Raw genomic sequence first — 16968 nt, forward strand, 5'->3', positions numbered from 1 at the left:
GTCGTCCATCTTCCAAGGCATAGTCTCACCATCATAGAAGGATGATCGAGTCTCCGGGATCCTCAAATCTGCAGCCAAACTCATCCTCTTGAATCTATATTCATACTCACAGTTTTGGTTTTGCATGTCATAGATCTGGGCTTGGAGGCACTCGATTTTCTCATGAATCTTGAAGATGGCCTCCCCAATGTCCTTGGCATCCAGCTTGTGGTTGTTGGTGAACTCCGTGATCAATATGTGATTGGAGTCGAGTCCATGCTCCACCATCTCCTGACACTTGAAAACTTGTTTCTCCATTACCTCGAGCCTTGTCTCCACGCTTCCGGTCCTCCTTGGTCCCTCCACATCATGGATGTGCAGCAAACCCTCACGCATCTCAATGGTTTGAGGGTGTTGCAGCACCACCGCGAGGTAGGGGTTGATGACCTTCTCGAAGAACTTGTCCTTGGGAGCACTTGAAGAAGCCATGGTGATCTAGATCTATCAGAAAAGCAGCTCAAAACAAAGGCAGGAGATATTTGCGTGATACAGTGGTCAACACCTTCGGGAGATTATATAATGAAATTTTTACCGACCAAAAGAAGTATCATGCAAGAAAACGGAGTCCGGAGAGCACACGAGGTGCCCACGAGGCAGGGAGGCGCGCCCTCCACCCTCATGGAAGCCACGTGTCCTTTACGGTCTACTTCTTATTTTCCTATTTTCTTAAATATTCCAGAACGGAGAAAAATTGCCATTAGAACTGTTTTGGAGTCGGTTTACTTACCGTACCCCGTACCTATTCCTTTTCGGAGTCTGAAACACTTCGGAAAGTGTCGCTTATGTATTCCTCTGGGGTTACGATTCTAATAATATTAATTTCAACATTTATGGGATTACCCGAGATATAATGTTTGATTCTTTGACCGTTCACCACCTTCGGATTTGTGCCTTCGAAGTTGTTGATTTTTATGGCAACGGAATGATAGACCTCCTTGATGACGTAAGGACCTTCCCATTTAGAGAGAAGTTTTCCTGCAAAAAACCTTAAACGAGAGTTGTATAGCAATACATAATCACCTACATTAAACTCTCGCTTTTGTATCCTTTTGTCATGCCATCTTTTAACTTTTTCTTTAAACAGCTTGGCATTTTCATAGGCCTAGGATCTCCACTCATCAAGTGAGCTAATGTCAAAAAGCCTCTTCTCACTGGAATTTCTTTCCTGTCTGATCCCTGTGGTCCCACTCGGGCCATATGATTCGGATCCAGTTTGGTGAAGCGCGTCTTCACCATGGCCCGGGCTTCTCGTGCACCTTCACGATAGGCGGATGTCTTTCATAGCTCGAAACGGTGTCGGGCACCTTTGAATAGGTTGGCGAAACCCTCCATACTTTCTAGAGGGGTATTTGGTGGACATAATGCCTTCACCATACTCTTCATGGCTTTCAGGGCCCAAGCATGTACCACGGACAGTTCCTTCAGCACGTCGCCATGAAATCCGGTCACTTCCTCTTCCGGTCGACCAGTCAACAGGCCTGCAGCAACCGAGTCATGACATTCTTAATTATGGACTAAACATGAGCACCTAGGGTGGTTCTAAATAAATGAGGAAGACATACCGAACATGCCGCCCTTCAGCTTCTCATTTTCCTTCTGAGCGAGCGATAACTGAGCCTTTAAGCTCTCTATCTCTTTGGATTGTTTGTCTTTTTCCACCTCATGTCCATTCTTTCCGGGTGCACTCATTGCGGCATTTTCATTTCCGCCAATTCGGCGGTGACACCATTCAGTTGTGTATGATTCACTTCTAGCTCCTGGGATAGCGTGACATTTTTCTTGGGAACCTGCGGGCCATCTCAATCCTTAAATCGGTTTACCTCACCGCTTCAAGTCTCGGGGGCTACTGGCACATGGCTATCAACAATTGCATAAACTTCTACCTGTATGTCCTTCAAGAACAACTGAATGACTCCGACAAGTCCGTCTCGAGCAACTCGGATATATGCGTCCACCGAGCTCAGTGCAGTAAACTCCTCCTCAGAAAAGGCCGGAGTGCGCATAACCTATTTTAATCGACGGTCATTCATCACGCTCTCCACTTCGTAATTCGTGACTAATACATCATCTGAATCCTTTTGAGGAGGCGGAACTGACATTGCATCGGCTCTCGTTCTGGTTGGCGAGTCCGGCACCGGATTGGTGGACATTCGGCTTACTGGGCGTGTTCCCACCATTTGCCGCGTACTCCTCGTGACATCAAGGATAAAAAGGAAACTTTTAACAATCCAGACTCATGCCTAGGCTTGTATTAAAGCAAACGTATCTCTTGGAAGACTCTGAGATTTCAGTAGCACTCTCGGTCCCTTTTCGTTTTGAACGACGGCCTTGTGTGGGGGCCGCCCTTCAGGAGATATGGTCCCTATAGCACAGATCCTATTAAAATCCGGATCAATACAACAAGTAAAAATTAAAATAAGGATTTCCTTTTAAGAACCCTCCATATACTCAAGGTGCAGAAGGGATAGAGGCGGCGGTAGTCGGCAGTGCAAGCCACTTCCGAACCGTCAAGGCTTGCCTGATAAAATACCCCATCATCAAATGCTCTATATATGCCCGGATCCTCACAAAAGCCGGGGTCTTTATCATGGTTATGATCCTTTGGTTGGGGAGCAGGACAGTGGACATCCTCGGTCATCTTCCTCCATGACTATTGGTGGCAACAAAGGGCAAATTTGATTAGTGTCTGTAACGCAATAAAATAAACACGGATGATCGAAATCTTACCCATTCAATAGGAGTGTACATGGAATAACCCTCCTGGTAGTTTAACCGGAGAAAATCTTCTTTCTCGCCCTTATACAGATCTGCCAAAATTGAGGCCAGTTTGGCTGGGGTATCTGGACCCTTCCGTCTGTAGCGAGACGCATCGTCTTCTCTGTTGTAGCACCATAAGGGAGTTACTCTAGATTGAAAAGGCTGGACAAACCTCTTTATTGCAATGGCCATGACCTCAACTATCGAAAGCTCGGTATGGGCTAGCAACATGATCTTGGTGGCCAACCTCTTTATCTCCGCACTGTCCTCTTCCTTGGGACTTTTTTTGACTATACACAGTAGGGTAAAACCCCACTGCAGTTTTTATATTATTTTAGAAGAACAAAGGTCCAGCAATACAAAGGCTTGAGGTAAGCACAAAGAAAACAAAAAAAACAAAAATCTACCTATAATTACAGGACAAGGCTATCAAGCCATGAACAATAGGCCCTAGCATAGCTCTTTTTAATTCTAAATCTGAGCAGGTTGAGCTCCTCCAAGAAGATGACTTTCCACCTCTGAATACTAGGTTGAATGGCTTGAAAGATGAGATTATTCCTTGAAATCCAAATAGCCGAAGAAGATAGGATGATGATTTCCATGAAGAAGGGAACATGAAGTTTCTCTCTGAGGTGAGCAAAAGCTTCAAGCACTGAAACATTGGCCTGTCTTGAGGGACAAATCAGGTCCCAACATTGGGCTGCAAAGGGGCATGTCCAAAAGAGATGTTGAAGTGTTTCCTCCTGTTGACAATTGTTTACAACACAATTATAGTTATCCAGATGAAAAGTTTTTCTTTGTAGAAGATTCCTAGTATTGAGCCTGTCATGAAGGAGCCTCCAAAAGAACACCTTGTGCTTTGGCCGAAGGGAGCTATTCCAAATCCAATTGAACTGTTGGGGCACTATTTTGACTCCCATCATCATTTTATAGGCCTTAGCAACTGAGAATTGATCATTTTCCCAAATGTAATTCCAGGTATCACTGCATTCCAGAGATTCGGAAACTCTTAAGGCTATACAAATGTCTTCCATAGCTTCAAATTCTTGAAAAGCTTGCACAATCAAGGTAAATGGAATAGATCCTCCAGAAATTCAGTGTGTATGATGGTGTGTATAGTAGTATTCATGTTCTTCACAAAAGAGAAGAGGTGAGGGAACATGTCTTGCAGACAGGCAGTGTGCCATAAATCTGACCAAAATAGAGCACTTTTTCCATCTCCTATGTTACATCTGGCCAAAGATTTGAAGTTATCAATGAGCTTAAGGTTTGCCTTCCACCAAAAAGATCCAATCCAACTACTGCCAGGTAGCAAACCATTGCTATAATAGGACTCCCAAATCAAGTTAACCCATGGAATGTTGTGTCTATTATAAAACTTGTGTAGATTCTTAAGTAACAGAGCTTTGTTTTGGACAAAGATATCCATCACACCCAAACCTCCTTGATCTTTTGGTCGACAGACAGTGCTCCAGGCCACCATGGCAGGCCTGTGATCCTCCAGGTCTGGGCCTCTCCAAAGGCAATGCCTCAAAAATTTGATAGCTTGACTTCTGATGGTGACAGACACATCAAGACATCCCATTAGATAAATCAATAGAGAATTTAGAATAGATTTCACCAGCAACAATCTCCCAGCCATGATCATGAAGGAAGACAAACCCGCAAGTTTCTTCTGCAGCCTTATGACTAGAGGGAAGCATTGCTCAACAGTAGGTTTATGAAGACCTAAAGGTGCTCCCAAATATTGTATGGGGAATGTGTCCTTTTTACATTTAAAAGTGTTTGTCAAAATGTCAATTTTCTCTTCTGACACATTGATTGGGATGAGGCTTGATTTATTCTAATTTACTTTAACGCCAGTAGCATCGGCAAAGGTATTGAGAAGGGCTTTGAGGCAGTGAAGTTGCTTTGCATCTACTTGAAGGAGAACCAGAAGTGTCATCTGCATACTGGACTATGGGGAAATCAGGACAAGATTCCACTTGCAAAGGTGAAGTAAGTAGACCCAGTTGCATGGTCCTATTGAGGATTGACTAAAGTAGGTCTGCAGCAAGCAAAAATAGAAGAGGTGACAAAGGGTCTCCCTATCTAACTCCTCTAAGACAATAAAACTTTTTGCCAGGTACACCATTGAGCAAGATAGCAGATGAAGTAGAGGTGAACAACATTTTGATCCAGTTAATCCATCTGTCTCCAAAACCTTTGGCTTTTAAAATATCCAGAATTGCCTGGTGTTCAATGGTGTCAAAAGCCTTTTCAAAGTCCAATTTAAGCACAATAATATCTTCCTTGGATTTATGGCATTGATGCAGATATTCATAAGCCCATCCCAAACAGTCATGGATGGATCTCTCTTTGAGAAAATCATATTGGTTAATGTGCACCAACTTTAGAATCACTTTCTGCAACCTGTTTGCCAACAGTTTAGTGACAAGTTTGAGACAACAGTTAAGGAGAGAGATTGGCCTGTGATCATTTGATGTTAATGGGGTACTCCCTTTAGGAATAAGGGTGATGTATGAGGTGTTTAAACTTTCAAGTGATATTTGCCCAGCATGAAAAGCATAAATGAATTTGAGCACATCTCCTTTAATAATGTCCCAACAAGATTTCAAGAATTCATTGTTGAAACGATCAGGACCTGGGGATTGGTCCAATGGGAGTTCTTTGACCACATGATTAACTTCTTCCTTAGTGAAAGGCAATTCCAGGTTATCAAATATAGTAGAATCTTGTCTCTGGCAAAACAAGGAATTCAAATCAAAGTGCATAGAGGTTTTGTGAGATGTACCCATTCTTTTCTTGTATGTTTCCCAGAGTATTGCAGCTTTCCTAGCATGATCAGATATGTCAACTTGGTCATCATTTTGGAGTACTGCAATATGATTATGACTGTAGTTGATAGAGGCTTTAGTATGAAATTTTTTGGTGTTCTCATCCCCAAACTTGACCCCCTTAATTTTTTCCCTTTGCTTCCATTAGATCTTTTGGTTCCTCAAAAGAATGAGCAGATGTTCTTTAAGAATAATCCTGCAGTTCCACTCATAAATGTCGAACTCTCTGAACTCCTCAAAAAATCCCACAGAAAGATGAGCTCATTTATTTTTGCAATTTGAGATTTAAGACGGGATAAAGATCTGGCCCACAGCTTCAAAGCTCTCCTTAAGTTCTTAAACTTAGCATTCAAACTTTTGACAGCATCTAGATTACCCACAGGGATATTCCAAGAAGCAGCAACCACATGTTTAAAATTTGAATGTTGCAACCAATAGTTTTCAAACTGAAAAACTCTTGCTTTTGGGATAGCAGTACCAATCTTTATTACACATGGCAAATGATCTGATATAGGCTTTGCAAGAGGGAGCACAATGGTGTTTGGGAAAGAGGTCATCTAAGAAGCAGATGTAAAAAACCAATCAAGCTTGACCAAAAGAGGATCTTGCTGCATGTTACTCCAGCTGAATTTTCTACCATGCAAAGGCAATTCAACTAATCCTTGGTTGCTAATTGCCTCATTGAACATAAGCATGTCATTAACATCTCCACCAGGTCTATTTCTATCTGAAGGAGCCCTCATAAAATTGAAATCTCCCATGAGAATCCAGTCTACATCAGCAGGCATGTGAATATTCAAAAACCAATTAATGAACTCAATTTTGTCCTGTGGGTCACATGGTCCATATATGTTGGTGAGAATCCAGGAATTGAATGGAAAGTGAGAATCTATTTTGAGCAATAACTTCACCAGCAAACTGAGAACCATTCCAAGCAACTAGAAGACCCCCTGATGCTCCAACAAAAGGGAGGAAAGAAAATTTATTAATTCTATTAGGACAAATTTTTTTGATGTAGGCAGGGTCAAAGATCTCTCTTTTAGTTTCTTGAAGACACATGATATTGCATTTACTCTCATCTATTTTCTGCCTTAGGGCCAACCATTTGTCCTCAGAATTCGTCCCTCTAATATTCCAGTTAAGAATGTTCCAGTTTCTGTTTGTGTTATTCATGGAAACAAAGAAGATTTGTGCACCAGTAATCAAGCTCCAACACTTGATCAACAAATAAAAGTGAGAGAAGATGGCACAGGACCCTCAGCCACACCACATCACATGACCAGCAGATCATCCAATAATCATACATCACAGAAGTTCTATTAAGATAGTACATCACCAGGTAAACAAGTTCTATGAAGTGCGAGCATCCAAGGTTTACACCATTCATTAGGATATCCAAAATAGAAGATGAAGGACCAAACACACTACCCCTCAAACCACAACTCCAACTGAGGTAAGCTATCATCATGGAGACTTGGAAGTGTTTTCCTCTCCTTTGGCCAAAGGCACCTTGGCCAGCTCATCTTCTTGCCTTCTTCTTGGCTTCTTAGCCAGCTTGTCCTCCAGATCCCTCTCAGCAACCTTACAGAAAGATGCAGTGAGATTTTTAACAACTGACTTTTGAGTGATGGGAGGGACAACATTACAAGATAGACATTTATTATTTGAGCAGGAGTTTCTTTTGTATCTAGCATTATCCTTTTTAATTATATCACTCCTCCTTACCTCAGTTTCAACCAAGGGAGTTTTTCACTCCTTCTCTTCCTTAAATTGTCAGGGCCAAAAGGTTGCAGTAAACCCTGGGACTCCGCATCTTCATGTCGGAAGCCACTCCAATATTCTCCTTATCCTTGTCCTTGACAAGTTGTTCCTCAAGGACCATGGCCTGAAAAATAGGTGCATGTGAGGCAGGACACTTATCAGGTATGTGAAACAGTATAGCTAGTTCCATGTTCTCCACAACAGTAAAAAGTTCCCACATTCCCGACTTTAGCATATTGACAGTCCAATCAAAATTATTAGGAGACAAGAGAAGGTGGACAATAAAATTAAACCAACTTACAGGAATGTTGGCAGAAAAGGATCTCTTATTGTCCAAGGATTACTCTCGGAAGTGCTTCTTCCACAACAAGAGGCCTTCTTCAGAGACAACATGATCATGATTAGAAGTTGCAGCAAGCTGAATGCATTTCAAACCAGGAAGAGAGGGTGCCATGCTAAAATGCTCATTACTTTGATTAACCCAATTACCTTGAAGCCCAGACTGGAGATCCCCAATGTTTGCAACTGGCTCAAGGCCTCCTCTAGAAGTATTGATGTGTCCAGAACTGCAAGGAATGGCCTCACTATGTGGACCAGGAACTCGCACCGAATCTCCCAAAGGTAAGACAGGAACCAAGCCAGTCTCCAAGGCAGAACCCACTTGCAGAACAGGGGGGTGAGCACCGAAATCTTGAGATTCAGAAACAATAGCAGGGACAACCACCTCATCATTCCCAGGGGGATTACTGACTGCAACTTGTCGCAGCTGGTTTGCAACAACTTGATCAGGAAGATTCACAGCAATCAGTGCAGCATCCACATTCTGCTCTTGCAGCATATGAGGCTCCTCATCATCAGATTGATATGCCTGGATAATGTTTTGGAGGCCATTGGCAATCACAATGGAAGGAGGAGGGGGTAAAACAGCATGCTCAGTAGCCCTAAAAAGAATATTCCCAGCCGCTATAGATGGCAAAAGGAAGTTTGAATTATCTCCTTCAGAGAAAGACATGTCTGAAGACAAACTACTGTTGCTAACAGCAGGAAGCAGTTCTTCTCCATCTGCCCAAGCCATTTCTTCTTGCTGCACTGCATCCAAAAGATCATCAAGGGCTGCATTCTGGTTATCTTGTTGAGGCACATTCCAATTATCATCTTGTTCCCAATTATCGTCATTCTAAACATCCATATGCTTATTGTTGAGAGCAGCATTATGGAAACCAACTCCACGCTCAGCATTCTCAGGCAAAGGATATGGGTCCACCTTGTCAGGGGGAATAGGTTCCTCATCTGCTGGGCCCCCACCAAGAAGTTCACTAGCCAGTACTTCAATAGATGAAGACCAACCATCTTCCTCAAACTCGTCCCCTTCAGACCATCTCATACTTTTGGGGATGATTTCCAGATTCATAACTCGAGCTTTGACCACAATACGCCCCATGTGATCGTCCTCCTTGTCCCAGGAGATCATATGACCAAACTTACTGACAGCACAAGCCAAATCCTCCGTGTTGCCAAAATCAAATGGAACACCTGTCAGAAGTAACCATACAGTCCTATTGAAATGGACCCACCTATGGTTTCTGCCCTCATCATGCTTCACGAATGAAATGAACACATCGGCAAACTCATGCGGGCTATCAAGCACCAGTTTATCCATATCTCTAACCCCCGTAAGATGCACATATGCTTCTCCAAACGGGCATCGTTGGACGTCCCTCAACCCCAACTGCATATGATCAACTATAACAACTTACATTGGGGAAAGGAGCATCATCGGGGAGGGGATGGATGGTTGCAATTGCCCAATCTTCATGGCGACGAGGACGCTGCGGAAGCACCACCCGAGCCACCCCATTGCGGCCCTCAATATGCTGGATATCGAAGCCGTGGGGCACAAAGGGGCGTGGGTCTATTGAAATGTTGGCCATCGGGGCCGCCGCACAAGCACACACCGTCGAAGTCAAGCTTGAGGTGACGGGAGCAGAGTTTGGGCACTGTGCAGAAGCAGAGGAGAACTGCAAAGAAGTTGAGGAGGCAAGTGCAAATCGAGGTTGGAAATTAGGGAAGGATCCCAAACACAGCTCGCTAAAAGAGGAAACCACCGAGGGCCAACAGACTTAAACCAGTCCTGGACCACATCTAGGTCCTAGGCCTCGTTCGATGGGCTGGGGAAAGATGGAAATCGAAGGAAAGGAAAAAGCCCAGGTCATTGTTTCTCATGACACTCCCTAACAAAATGGACCACCTATCCACACGCATAGCACTGAAGCCGGCCATTTGAAAAACCCTGATTGCCGCCCTGTGAAACCGCAGCATGATCCTCTCCTGAGGTATTAAGATTCTACATTAAGGGTTCATTATTGTCCAAGACCACATTATTGCTAGAGGTCGGAATATTCATGAGGCAGGAAAAAACTGATGGCCGGAGTTGATCGTCGGAAACATTGCCGGCGGTAGCCCGTGGGTGCGGACCACTAGTAACCAAAGTCCAAGATGCATCCTCTTCACGATAAAAAAGTTGATCTTCACGCATCCAGTTGGGGCCCCCAAAACCCCAAAGATTGAACACCAATTCAAAATCCTTTTCAACCACACGGCCATGATTATAGATTTCAAAACCCACTGCTTTGGACGCAACAGAAAACTTGAAGGATCTGTCTTGAGGTGATGCACACGAAACCCTTGAGGATACCCACCAAAACAAGATTGAAGAATGATGCTAACCGTGTGACAATCCAACCGGAATCGAGCACGATAGAAAGAAACCACCAAAGTGAACTCCCGTTGTCAAAAACCAGGTGAAAACACCACAGGATGACCAAACTTTTGCCTCATCAAACATTGAAAATATTTACCTCGAGCAAAGTTGAGAGATGGAGGATCCATGGCCATCTCCTCTGCCCCTTCTCCTCTAGCAAAGAAGCAAAAAGGTGGTGGATGCCACCCTCAGAGTGACAAGTGGCAGAAAGGTGGTGGCCACAGGAGAGGTGGCCGCTGGGGCCGGAGTGGCCACCGGCGGTGGGCGCCTAGGAGGAGCCAAAGAGAGGAGAGGAGACGAGACTAGGTGAGTGTTCATTACCTGACTGAGTTTCAGCATCAGGGTTAGAAGTTTTTTTCCTTGGGACTTCAGAGATGCCAGTTGAGGCGCTTCTTTAAAGGAGCACTGGAAAATTCAGGGAGACCCCGCCGAACAGGGTCAGGTAGCGGGACATCGTCCATGTAGAACCATTCCGAGGACCATTGCAGATATACCTTTTTGGGAGTTCCTATGAGGTATCCGGATCCGGCTGTACGCCATACTTCAGCACCGCCTTGTTGAACCATTCCGAGGACCATTGCCGATTGAGGCCAATCCCGCTCGAACAGAGACTAGATCCACGAGGGGAAGGTAGCCCTACGTGTGGAGTTGGCTCAGCCGAAGATGAGGCACGGAGCAACTCTGCCAATCACCCTCTTAAGGGCCATGGGGCGCGAAGAGGAGAGTGGGGCACTGGCCATGATGAAATGCTTTTTGTTTATGGGCACAGTAGGTGTAGCTGAGGTCGAGACCCTCAAAGGTGCCCTTGCCCAAGCCCAAAAAGAGGTGAAGACAAACAAGGCAGCCGCTGACAAAGCGACTGCAGAGCTACAAGCCGCCCGCCGACAACACAAAGCTCGGGTGGCCGAGGTCAAGCAGGAGCTAAAGGACGCCATCCTCAAGTGCGAGGGATTGGAGGAGAAGGCTTCGGCCCAATTGTCCAAACTTGCCAAAGCCATCCAGGAGGTGAAAGAGGCGTGGGTTGAGTCCCAGAGTGCTCGCGAGGACATCCGGGAAGCGAAGCAGATAGCGGCTGGTAAGGCATTTCTTCTGCAGAGTATATTTGGAGGTCAAATATATGATTTGCTCACTTGGGTGTGGAGTTCTCTAGACGCATTTGCGGATCTTCCGAGGGGTGCTGCCGATGTCGCATAGTTCTTTCGAGCCCAGGAGGGGAACTCGACCGAGAAGCTATTTTGGTTGCAGTTTCTTGCACCGGAGCACCCGACGCCCCTGAACGACCAGATGAAGTAGCTGATGGAGCTACATAGGTTGGCCGGCTTGGCCATGAAGGATCTAATAGTCCGGCTTTGGCCAGCCGAACCCATTCCCAGTAGCTCCTTCGGTTTGGTGAGGCGGCTCGTCGATGCACTGCCCCGGATTGAGGCTGTGAAGCGCTCGACCTGCATAGAAGGTGCTCGGATGGCCTTCGCCCATGTCAAGATGCACTGGGCAAAGAAGAAGGCCACCGATGTGGCGACTGCAGGCCCGCCCAAAGGCAAGGACCACCGCAAACTGGAGAGGTACTTTGAAGACGTCCTAGCGGGGCCCAAATAGTAGAGGGCCAATGCTTAAAGGACGTTAGATTTGAGTAGATATATCCAGGTAGTAAAAACTATGTTTGTGAACCCAGGCTTGTAATATATTGATGCCTTTGATCTTAAATTATTTTACTCCTGTGCAGCCGTTTAATTCTGAAAGTTTTCCAATCGTCGGCCTCAGCCCCCATATAGATACTACGGGGGTGTTCTGCATGGAGCACTACCACACTTTATCCAACGTCTTGGTCCATGAAGGAGGTGTACACGAAGTGAACCAGGCAATCGGACTATGAGGCATTATTACTTTCACTTAGCCATAGGAGTTTGACGGTAGGGCTAAATATTAGCCCCTTGTATGTGTGCGGCTATCCGAACTAGGGTGCCTTTCCCACGTGGCTAGATTGAGACCAGCCCCTCGTATAACATGGAGCAAATCACTAATGATTTTGTAGTAAGTCACCGAATCACCGACCAGTTCTCGCCTTATCATGACAGTCAGTTTTCGGCTTTCTCTACTGAGGTATTTAATCGGACAAACCAGAAATACAATCATAGTAGTTCTCCCTTTACCACTTTATCCGAACAGGCGGAACAAAAGTTGGTAAGCATAGGAGTCGGGCAACACAACTATAGACCAAAGACATGATTCAGAGCCGATGCATATAAAGCAATATTCGGGACGCTGAAGAGTACTCTATAGGTGTTCGGACTAGAAAATGTGCGGAGCTGCATACAACCCACGGTGTTTAAGACCGGACTAAAGCACGAGTAGCAATATGAAGTAAGGAGGGTATGCAGATGACAAAAGAAATCAGTACCAAACAAAAGTGGTGATCAACTGTTTCTTTTATATCCTGTATAATACGTCAAGACATGCTATTACAGATAATGCCATGAATATCAAGGCTATTTTACATGCCGAGAGTTTACACAAGGGAAAGCTTTACATAGGGATGTGTGAAAAAGGTAGTGGCTTTTAAAGATCTCGACGATGCCCTGCTGCACGTCTGCGCTGTTTCTCCATGTTGAGAAATTCTTTAAGAGGAGAAGTTAATGGTCGTTTAGAAGAAGTCAAAGTTTGGAGGAGAACCCCTATACAACCGCATAGCCGGTAGGTTTTAACGGACCTGTGGTGAGAAAAAAAAGAGAAAAAGAAGGTTAAGGTCCGAATAGGATCAAGTCATACTATAGAATTTTTCCGTGGTATGCCTCCGGCACTGTCCAAGGTATTTTAAGTGCGTAGTTATGCATGTGCAGTACACATGACGCAGACTTATGGGGCGATCGACGAAGGCTGAACTGCTATTCAAGCTCTGGATGTGCCAAGCTGTCATGCTGTAGAGTGGATCAGACTCGCTTGGTAGTGTCAGTGGTCTTAATGACCGATGAGTTGTTCGGCCTGATGAGGCCGTTCTGTACCTCGGCTGCAAGGGCCGTGGTGTGCTCCTCGGTACGAAGGGAGCGCTCCATATTTCCATTGACTATGATGACGCTACGTGGTCTGGGCATTTTGAGCTTTAAATAAGCATAATGTGGGACCACATTGAAGCGGGCAAAAGCAGTTCGTCCGAGCAGCGCGTGATAACCACTACGGAAAGGGACGATATCGAAGATCAAGTCTTCGCTTCGGAAGTTGTCCAGAGAACTGAAGACTACTTCCAATGTTAAGGAGCCCGTACAATGGGCCAACACACCGGGTATTACTCCTTTAAAGGTAGTATTGCTAGGGTTTAATTCTAGATGGGTCAATACCCATCTTACGGACAATGTCTTGATAGATCAGGTTTAGACTGCTGCCGCCGTCCATAAGGACTCTAGTGAGATGCTATCCATCGATGATGGGATCGAGTACCAGGGCCGCCAAACCTCCATGACAGATACTAGTTGGGTGGTCCTTGCGATCGAAGGTGATCGGACAAGCTAACCACGGGTTAAATTTAGGGGAGACAGGCTCTACGACGTAGGCGTCCCTTAGTGCGCTCTTGCGCTCCCTCTTTGGGATATGCGTGACATATATCATGTTCACTGTTTTGACCTCGGGGGGAAACTTCTTCTGTCCCCCTGTGTTCAGAGGGCGAGGCTCATCATCGTTCTTGCTTTGAGGCCCTTTCCCCTTGTGTTAGGTATTTAATTTACTGGCCTGTTTAAAAACCCAGCATTTTCTGTTGGAGTGGTTGGCAGGCTTGTCAGGGGTGCCATGAATCTGGCCAGGCCTATCTAGTATTTTTTCTAGGTTGGATGGACCGTCTCTATTTCCTTTGAATGGCTTCTTCCGCTGACCGGGTTTGGAGCCTCCGAATCTGGCGTTTACCGCCATATCCTCAGTTTCTTCAATATTATTCTGACGCTTGTTTTTGTTATGTCGTGGACTTCCATTGCCATCCCTAGCTTCAGAGGTGCTGGGGTCGCAGGTACTATTGCTTGTACGAGCCAACCAGCTATCTTCTCGTGCACACAAGCGGGGCATAAGTGCAATAAGAGCTTCCATAGTTTTTGGCTTTTCCTGACCGAGGTGTCATGCGAGTCATTCGTCACGGACGTTGTGCTTAAAGACCGCTAAGGCTTCGGCATCTATACAATCAACAATTTGGTTCTTTTAAATTAAGAACTGAGTCCAGAGTTTACTGCTGACTCTCTGGGTCGCTGGACTATGTGACTGAGGTCGTCAGCGTCCGGTGGCTGGACATATGTGCCTTGAAAGTTATCTCAAAAAGCATCCTCCAAGTCCTCCCAACTGCCAATGGAGTTCTCTGGGAGGCTATTCAGCCAGTGTCGTGCTGGTCCTTTTAGCTTTAGGGTAAGGTATTTAATGGCGTGGAGATCATCGCCGCGAGCCATATGAATGTGGAGAAGAAAATCTTCAATCCATACGGCGGGATCTGTAGTTCCATCATATGCCTCGATGTTTACGGGTTTAAATCCTTCTGGAAATTGGTGCCGCATTACCTCATCGGTAAAGCACATGGGGTGCACGGTGCCTCTATATCGGGCCACATCACGATGGAGTTTGGATGATGTCCGTATTCGGTTCTCGGCCCGGACTTGGTTATGATTGTCGTGCCAGGCTTGGTGGCCGTCGTCTCATGTTGGAGCTCGTCCCCTTGATCCGTAGATTGATCTGGTATGGCCGACTCTATTGTCCAGGTCCTGACATAAGTCATATGTGTAACCCGGAGCCGATGCATCCTTGCCTCTACGGTGGAGTGGAGCGGGCTGGTATTCGGCATAATTAGCCGTTTTGTCCCATCCACGTGGTGGTCGGTCTGGTTCATCAGTGTGATGGTATCTTGACGGATTTGGCTCAAGGGCCTCATCGTCGAATTGTGGTAGTAGCCTACGTTTCAGCTAGCTCTTTGTTGGGCGCGCAAGGCCGTATTCTTTGGCAGCCAGGACCTTGGTCCATTTTGTCATTGAGCGTGCCCTGTTCAGCTTGAAGCTGTTGTTGCTTCTTTTTGAGGCTCCTTGCAATGGCGATGAGCTGTCGCTTGAAGCCTTGAAGCGTTCTTGTTCAAGGGGTTCCTCTGGTATGATGAAATCTTCATTACCGAGGCTAACGTCCTCCTCGGAGGCCGGTAGATAGTTACTATCCTCCAAATCCTCATGCTCGACGAGTTCGTCTGGGTTGACTTGTCCATCCTCCCACTCATCCTGCTCGACAGCAGGCTCGACGGGATGGTCGGAGTCCTCGGCATTCTCCGGAGTGTCATTCTCTCTGGTGTCGGTATGCTTTCCTTTTCTCGACGCGATCATGTGCGGCGCCGCTGACGTTGGTGCTTTGGTGGTGCCTCGACGGGCTTGTCCTCGATCGGATCTTGAGCGCTATCGTCGTCCTTCTTCTCAGGCGTATCCACCATGTACACATCGTAAGTAGAAGTGGTCGTCCAACGCCCAGTGATATGCGGGTTTTGGCCTGATTCGGTTCCGGCATCGTCGCCCATACTGTCGATGTCTTCGGAGGCGTAGGCTAGCATGTCGGTTAGGTCCTCGACAGTGGTTATTAAGCGGGTTGTGGGTAGGACGCAAAATTCCCCGCTCTTAGCCCCAAGTTCAGGCTAGGCGTAGTTTGGAAGTGACTCTTCCGTGATGGCAAGAAATCGCATTAAGTCCAGAGCCTCGTTTAGGAGCAAAAGCTGGACATGTGACTGAGGACCTGCAGAGCTGGGTCTGGTAAACACCACTTGACCGTGCTCAGTGGACGCAGACCTCGAGAATTCGGAGTTGGCATCCAGAGATGAGTCCGGCTTCCTGATGACAGGGAGAGTCCTGTTTGTCTCTAGGCATGTTGACAACATGGTCACCTCTAGGTCTCCGGTAGGGAGCTCCGTGACAGGAGAGTGTCCGGCGGGGCTTATCCTCCCATCTTCGGACAGAGTGGTCCGCTCTGGATCGAAGGCCAAGGCAGGCACAAGAGTTGATCCTTGAATGGAGTTTGATGGTGGATCCGATGGGTTTCCTTCATGTAGATGAGGAGCGGCGGCCGAGGCCGAGAACCCTTCGAAGACCAAACCTCCTCGGATATCAGAGATGTAGTTCAAGCTTCCAAACCCGATCTGATGACCAGGGGCGTAGTTATCGATTTGCTCAAGGTGACCAGTTGAATTGGCACGCAGAGCGAAGCCGCCGATACGTCTCCAACGTATCTATAATTTTTTATTTGTTCCATGTTGTTATATTATCAACCTTGGATGTTTTATAATCACTAGTACAAATGCCCGTGCGTTGCACCCGGCAAAAAATGAAATATAACCTGCTCCAGTGCCATTATGCAATGTTTTTTAATATAATTTTGTAAACGTCAGAAATAAGGTTGAGTATTTTTTGTAAATCAATGTTGCATAAAGGAAAAGTAAAATAGTTTGATAAACTTGTGGGTGCCAACAGAAGCAGATTCAACTAAATATCTTAAAGATGTGATATGAAAAACAAAGTAAATATTCATATTCTATGAAAGATAAGTGCAATATGATTAATCTAGTAAGGTAATTTGGAATGTCGGCTTCACTAACTCTTTACCATCAACTAAATTGTGAGGAACCCATTTGTTTCACCATAGATAGAAACCAAAAAACTTTCAATCTATTAGATAAAGTAAACTGATTAGGCGGCCTAATCAAGGATGTACGTCAATATCTATTTAGGATTCATCAAAGAACACAATTGATGCTGTTAGAAATGCTATGCAAAATAAGTTAGCAAATCATCGTAAAAGAGATGGATAATTTGATATATTATT

This window comes from Triticum dicoccoides, chromosome 5A (genome assembly GCF_002162155.2).
Source record: "Triticum dicoccoides isolate Atlit2015 ecotype Zavitan chromosome 5A, WEW_v2.0, whole genome shotgun sequence".
Classification (NCBI taxonomy): domain Eukaryota; kingdom Viridiplantae; phylum Streptophyta; class Magnoliopsida; order Poales; family Poaceae; genus Triticum; species Triticum dicoccoides.